This window comes from Triticum aestivum, chromosome 6B, assembly GCF_018294505.1.
Source record: "Triticum aestivum cultivar Chinese Spring chromosome 6B, IWGSC CS RefSeq v2.1, whole genome shotgun sequence".
Taxonomy (NCBI): Eukaryota; Viridiplantae; Streptophyta; class Magnoliopsida; order Poales; family Poaceae; genus Triticum; species Triticum aestivum.
In genome coordinates this window covers 116,672,748-116,678,855 of record NC_057810.1, presented here as the reverse complement: position 1 = coordinate 116,678,855, position 6,108 = coordinate 116,672,748, and positions in this window count along the sequence as shown.

The following is a 6,108-nucleotide window of genomic DNA, read 5'->3' as shown; positions in this document are numbered from 1 at the left end:
GCTTTCTCCCTCTCCCCCCGATCCAATCGGGATCGGGCCCGACGGCCTCCCCAAGCCACGCGGCGCCCGCCCGTCGCCGTCCACCGCACCGGAGCCACCTAGCGCCCGACCCCCCTTGCTGCGATGGAGCTCCACCCCGCCGGCGTGCCAGTCGCCTGAGGTTTCCGCCGACGGCACCGTCGCCCCGTCGTCCTCGTCTCCTCCTCGCCTCGATGCCGCGCGGGACGCCTCCGCCAGGGCCACCTCGTCGTCACCCCGTCGCGCCAGCCCCGACTCCTCCTCGAGCAGGCTTTGCTCAACTACAGGGCTCGGTGAGCCCCGTCCTCTCTCTCTCTCCCTCGTTCTCTGACGCCGGCGCCGTCCACCGCGTACCGACCGCGCTCGGCCCTACGCCTCGCCATGGTCCTCCGCCCCCTTTGAACACCCCCCGCTGCCGTCCCACGACCGCTGCGACTTACCGCCCGTCCGCGCTCACCGCGGCCCCGCATCCGTTCCCCGGCCACCCCTGCCGGCCACCGCCCCACTACGACCCCGGTTGGCCCCGCTGCGCCTTTGGTCAGCCCGCTGTCGATCTGGGCGAGCGCCGTATCGGGCTGGCGCCCAGCGCCCGTCGCCCGCGCCCTGTTTGGCCCCCTGGGGCCAATGACATGGGGCCCCAGCCCCAGAACGATTATAAAAAAAAAGAGAATAAAAAAAAATATAATAAATAAATTAATAATAAAATTAATTAATTAATTAATTAACTAATTAATTAACTTATCTAATTTTGTTTAGTTTAACTAATTAAGATTAATTAACCTAATAACTAATTAACCTAATTAACTACTGTTAATTAAACTTAATTAGGTTAATTAGTTAACAGTGTATGACAAACGGGACCCACCTGTCAGGGTTGACTCAGTCAACCCCTGTTGACTGCTGACGTCAGCATGACATCATGCTGACGTCATAAATACATTTTTTCGAATTAATTAAATAAATAATTAAATTCCAAAATTGTTAAAATCTTTTAAAAATCATATCTTTTAATCCGTAACTCGGATTAAAATATTTTCAACATGAAAGTTGCTCAGAACGACGAGACGATTCCGGATACGCAACCCGTTCGTCCGCCACACCCCCCTAACCTATCGAACTCGCAACTTTCCCCCCTCCGGCTCCTCTGCCCGAAAACACGGAACCCCAGGAATACTTCCCGGATGCTTCCCCCCTTCACCGGTATCACCTCCTACCGCGTAGAACACGTCTAGCTCTGCCTGTTATCCTGTTATGCACTTGCTTGCTATGTATTTACTGTTTCTCCCCCCTCTTCTCTTCGGTAGACCCCGTGACGAGGCTGACGCCCCAGTTCGACTACGGAGTTGACGACCCCTCTCTCTTGCCAGAGCAACCAGGCAAGCCCCACCCCCCTTGATCACCAGATATCGCCTAGTCTTCTCTATACTGCTTGCATTAGAGTAGTGTAGCATGTTACTGCTTTCTGTTATACCTATCCTGATGCATAGCCTGTCCTTGTTACTACTGTTGATACCTTTAACCGCAATCCTAAATACTTAGTATAGGATGCTAGTTTATCATCATTGGCCCTACATTCTTGTCAGTCTGCCTTGCTATACTATCGGGCCGTGATCACTTGGGAGGTGATCACGGGTATATACTATACATACATACATACTATACAGATGGTGACTAAAGTCGGGTCAGCTCATTGAGTACCCGCAAGTGATTCTGACGAGGGGACTGAAAGGACAGGTGGCTCCATCCCGGTAGAGGTGGGCCTGGGTTCCCGACGGCCCTCGACTGTTACTTTGTGGCGGAGCGACAGGGCAGGTTGAGACCACCTAGGAGACAGGTGGGCCTGGCCCTGTTCGGCGTTCGCGGATACTTAACACGCTTAACGAGATCTTGGTATTTGATCTGAGTCGGCTACGAGCCTATACGCACTAACCATCTACGTGGGAGTAGTTATGGGTATCCCGATGTCGTGGTATCAGCCGAAGCACTTCAGACGTCAGCGACGGAGCGGCGCGCGCCGGATTGGAACGTAAGCCTGCTCTTGTATTAAGGGGGCTAGTTCCGCTTTCGGCCGCGTACGCAACGTGCAGGTGTGCTATGGGCGATGGGCCCAGACCCCTGTGCGCTTAGGTTTAGACCGGCGTGCTGCCCTCTCTGTTTTGCCTAGGTGGGGCTGCGACGTGTTGATCTTCCGCGGCCGGGCATGACCCAGGAAAGTGTGTCCGGCCAAATGGGATCAAGCGTGTTGGGTTATGTGGTGCACCCCTGCAGGGAAGTTTAATCTATTCGAATAGCCGTGATCTTCGGTAACAGGACGACTTGGAGTTGTACCTTGACCTTATGACAACTAGAACCGGATACTTAATAAAACACACCCTTCCAAGTGCCAGATACAACCGGTGGTCGCTCTACCTCAGGGATACGAGGAGGGGATCGCCGGGTAGGATTATGCTATGAGATGCTATTTGGAGATGTTACTTGGAGATGCTACTTGGAGGACTTCAATCTACTCTCTTCTACTTGCTGCAAGACGGAGGCTGCCAGAAGCGTAGTCTTCGACAGGATTAGCTATCCCCCTCTTATTCTGGCATTCTGCAGTTCAGTCCACCGATATGGCCTCCTTACACATATACCCATGCATATGTAGTGTAGCTCCTTGCTTGCGAGTACTTTGGATGAGTACTCACGGTTGCTTTCTCCCCCCTTTTTTCCCCTTTCCTTTCTTTCTGGTTGTCGCAACCAGATGCTGGAGTCCAGGAGCCAGGAGTCAGCGTCGACGACGACTACTACATTGGAGGTGCCTACTACTACGTGCAGGCTGACGACGACGTCGAGGAGTAGTTTAGGAGGATCCCAGGCAGGAGGCCTGCGCCTCTTTCGATCTGTATCCCAGTTTGTGCTAGCCATCTTATGGCAACTTGTTTAACTTATGTCTGTACTCAGATATTGTGGCTTCCGCTGACTCGTCTATGATCGAGCACTTGTATTCGAGCCCTCGAGGCCCCTGGCTTGTATTATGATGCTTGTATGACTTATTTATGTTTTAGAGTTGTGCTGTGATATCTTCCCGTGAGTCCCTGATCTTGATCGTACACATTTGCGTGCATGATTAGTGTATGATTAAATCGGGGGCGTCACAGAAAGGTGAAACACAGTCGATCTGGTGAGGTGGTGGAGCATTGTGCCAGATCCAAGCGAGCCTCAGTTCCTTCCAAACGAAGCACATGACCAGAGGAGCTGAAAATGAACACACGCACAGATCCAATGAATAAATACTGAAACACTTCCGTCCGGAAGAGATGCGACGGTGCACACAGCCGGGGAAAGAAACTGAGATGGAGAGAGCATGTAGTGGAGTTTCATAGCTAGGCACCTGGATGGGGAATGGCCGTGGTTGGAGGAGGATGGGGCGGCAACGGCGGCTAGAACGGTGACGACGACGGCTTAGACGAGGACGGCCATGTTCGATGCAGAGGCGACGGGTTAGTGGTCAACGACCCAAGGAATAGAGCAAGGGCGTAGATGAGAGGTTGGGGAGGCTACGGATTTGAGGAACAGCCGGCGGCGAGGGATTTGGGGTGCAACCAGCAGCGAGGGATTTGGGGTGCAGCCAGCGGCGAGGGATTTGGGGTGCAGCCGGCGGCGAGGGATTTGGGGTCGCTAGGGATTGGGGTCGCTCTCGTTCTAGAAAGGACTCGGTGAGACTGGAAACCGATTTGGGGATTTTTCTTACCGTAGGCTTTGACCACAGGTGCGACCTTGGGCCGAAATATTGGTAAGCAGCGGGACAATTTGGCGTGCATCGCGAATCCATGGCGCGAAATGGGCTAATCCTGTGGGCCGTGCGCGGACTGACAGCCATAGGGCTATTCCTGTGAGTTTCTTTGCTAGCGCACAGGTAAATGATACCCTTCCTGACATGGAGGTTTGGGCCGACAGGATAAGCGATCTATCTCTGTGAGCCAGTGCAGGCCCGACAGGAAAATAAATGACGCACAGTAAAATTTCAGTTTCTGGTAGTGAAAGTGCTTTTTGGGATATTTATGGAAAGCCACCTTTTGGGGCTTTTCCCCAAAAGGCTTCTAGAAGGACTTGGGGATCAAGGAACCCCATTTTGGGGGCCCCCATGAAGGTGGGACGTTGGAGGGTGCAGCTCCTCCATGGGGCTCCACTTGACATCCATTTATGCCCTTTATGCCCTTTAGGTGTGACATAAAGTGTGGGCATTTTGGGGTTTTTCATGTGCCCCTACCCCTTGGGTTTTTCCTATAAATAGAGGTGGAGAGGCACTCTCCACTCTCATCCCTTTGCTCTCATACAAGTGCCATGCAATGATCTGGCTTCTTCTCTCCCTCCTAGCGAAATAGTTTCGTAGAGCCGAAAGGCTGTCTGGGTTCCGGCAGGAACTAGCTCTGGACGATGAAGCCCTGCCGGATGGATGACACCATATGTGTGCAACTCTGTAGAGAGATCGTAGTTTCGGTCTTAGTTCGTGAGTGCCTCCCGAAGGGCTGTCCATGTGACCGTCCGAGTTTTGAAGGTCCTCCCAAAGGGCTGTCCAAGTGACCGTTCGAGTTTCGAAGGTCCTCCCGAAGGGCTGTCCGCGACACCGTTCGGGGGGCTGTTCGACCGCCTCTCGAAGGGCTGTCTGAGGAGCAGATGAGGGTATACATCCTCGCGGTTGGGAGGTTGTAAATCCTAGCTGCGGGGATCTGCACCGCCGTTCGTCATCGACTCTACTTCCCGCTGCGCTATGAGTCGGTAACGAAAAAGATCTAACCATGTATGCAGTCTCCATAGTGGTCTTGGGCTGGTGCGTAGGTCAGAATTTTTTTGTTTTTTGCTGCGTTCCCCTACAGTGGCATCAAGAGACATGCTATGCGTAGATGTAGGTTACGATCTATAATACATGGAGATGTATGGGTATTGCATAATATAATTTTGGAGTAGATGAGATCTATTGCTGAAAATTATTTATGTGGGTGACAGATGAAATCTATTACCCGATGTTCTTGTTTCTTCCCTAGAATTTGCGTTTGCTCAATCTCGAGACAGCATGGTGGAATTTGACAAAGTTCTGGCAATCCGTGATCCTCATTGATCATGGAAGTGCTATCAGTTCTTTGGGTTCTGCCATAGTCAAAAGAAAGATGAAATTCGCAGATGAAAGGGCATTGCAGATATGATCTGCACGGGGGTCATGCTTATGACAAAGTTTAGTGTGGGGCTCGAGATTTAATTATCTCGTGTTTCATACACTCGGAGATGTTAATCTAGCAACTTGAATAATCATACTTGATGATAAAATGTTGGTAGCTGCTGTTTAAGTCGAAACTTAGAAGCCACGAAAAACAAGTTTGCATGAACCGATTAGAAACGTCTAACTTGGTTTTGTAGGAGGGTTTGCATGTGCATGTGATGTGGTATAGCAATGCTCATATTCAATTTGATTATGTATGAGATGACTATATGATGTAAATTGATTAACATGACCTGCGTGTCATGATTCAGCATGATGGCTGGAGCCATATGATTGTCACTTTAGTAACCTGCGTGTCAACCTTAAGTAATGCACTTACTTTATTAGCTATAGAGATAGCAATATTATTTGGTGCATCGACAAGGTGGTGGCAATCTTCATGAAGGTGAACACCGACGTGAATGCCGAAGACGAAGAAATGAAAGACTTCTCCATCAGAAAGGGCTATACCATATCATGCTATTATGAATTGCCTGAGATGTTTATCCCTTATGATGCACCCTTCTTGATTGCACGGTAGTCGCTTTTGATTAGGGTGATCTCTCACAAAAATATCAAGTAGTTAGTGTTCTCCCAAGTGTAGCACCGTCTGAAATTCGTATCTTTTCGGGGTGTGCCGTGTACACATGAGCACGAACGAATCGAGAGGAATGAGGCGGGTGAGGTCAGACCTCGCAGCAAGATTACTTGGTTGCCTTTGATGTTCAGGCAGGAGAGTCCTGAGCTCGGAACACGCCCATCGAAAGATGAACAAGAATCACATAGAGATGTGATCGGCAAGTTGGCCTACCAAAGTCAATGGCATCGAATAGAAATACGGATCTTGAATCACT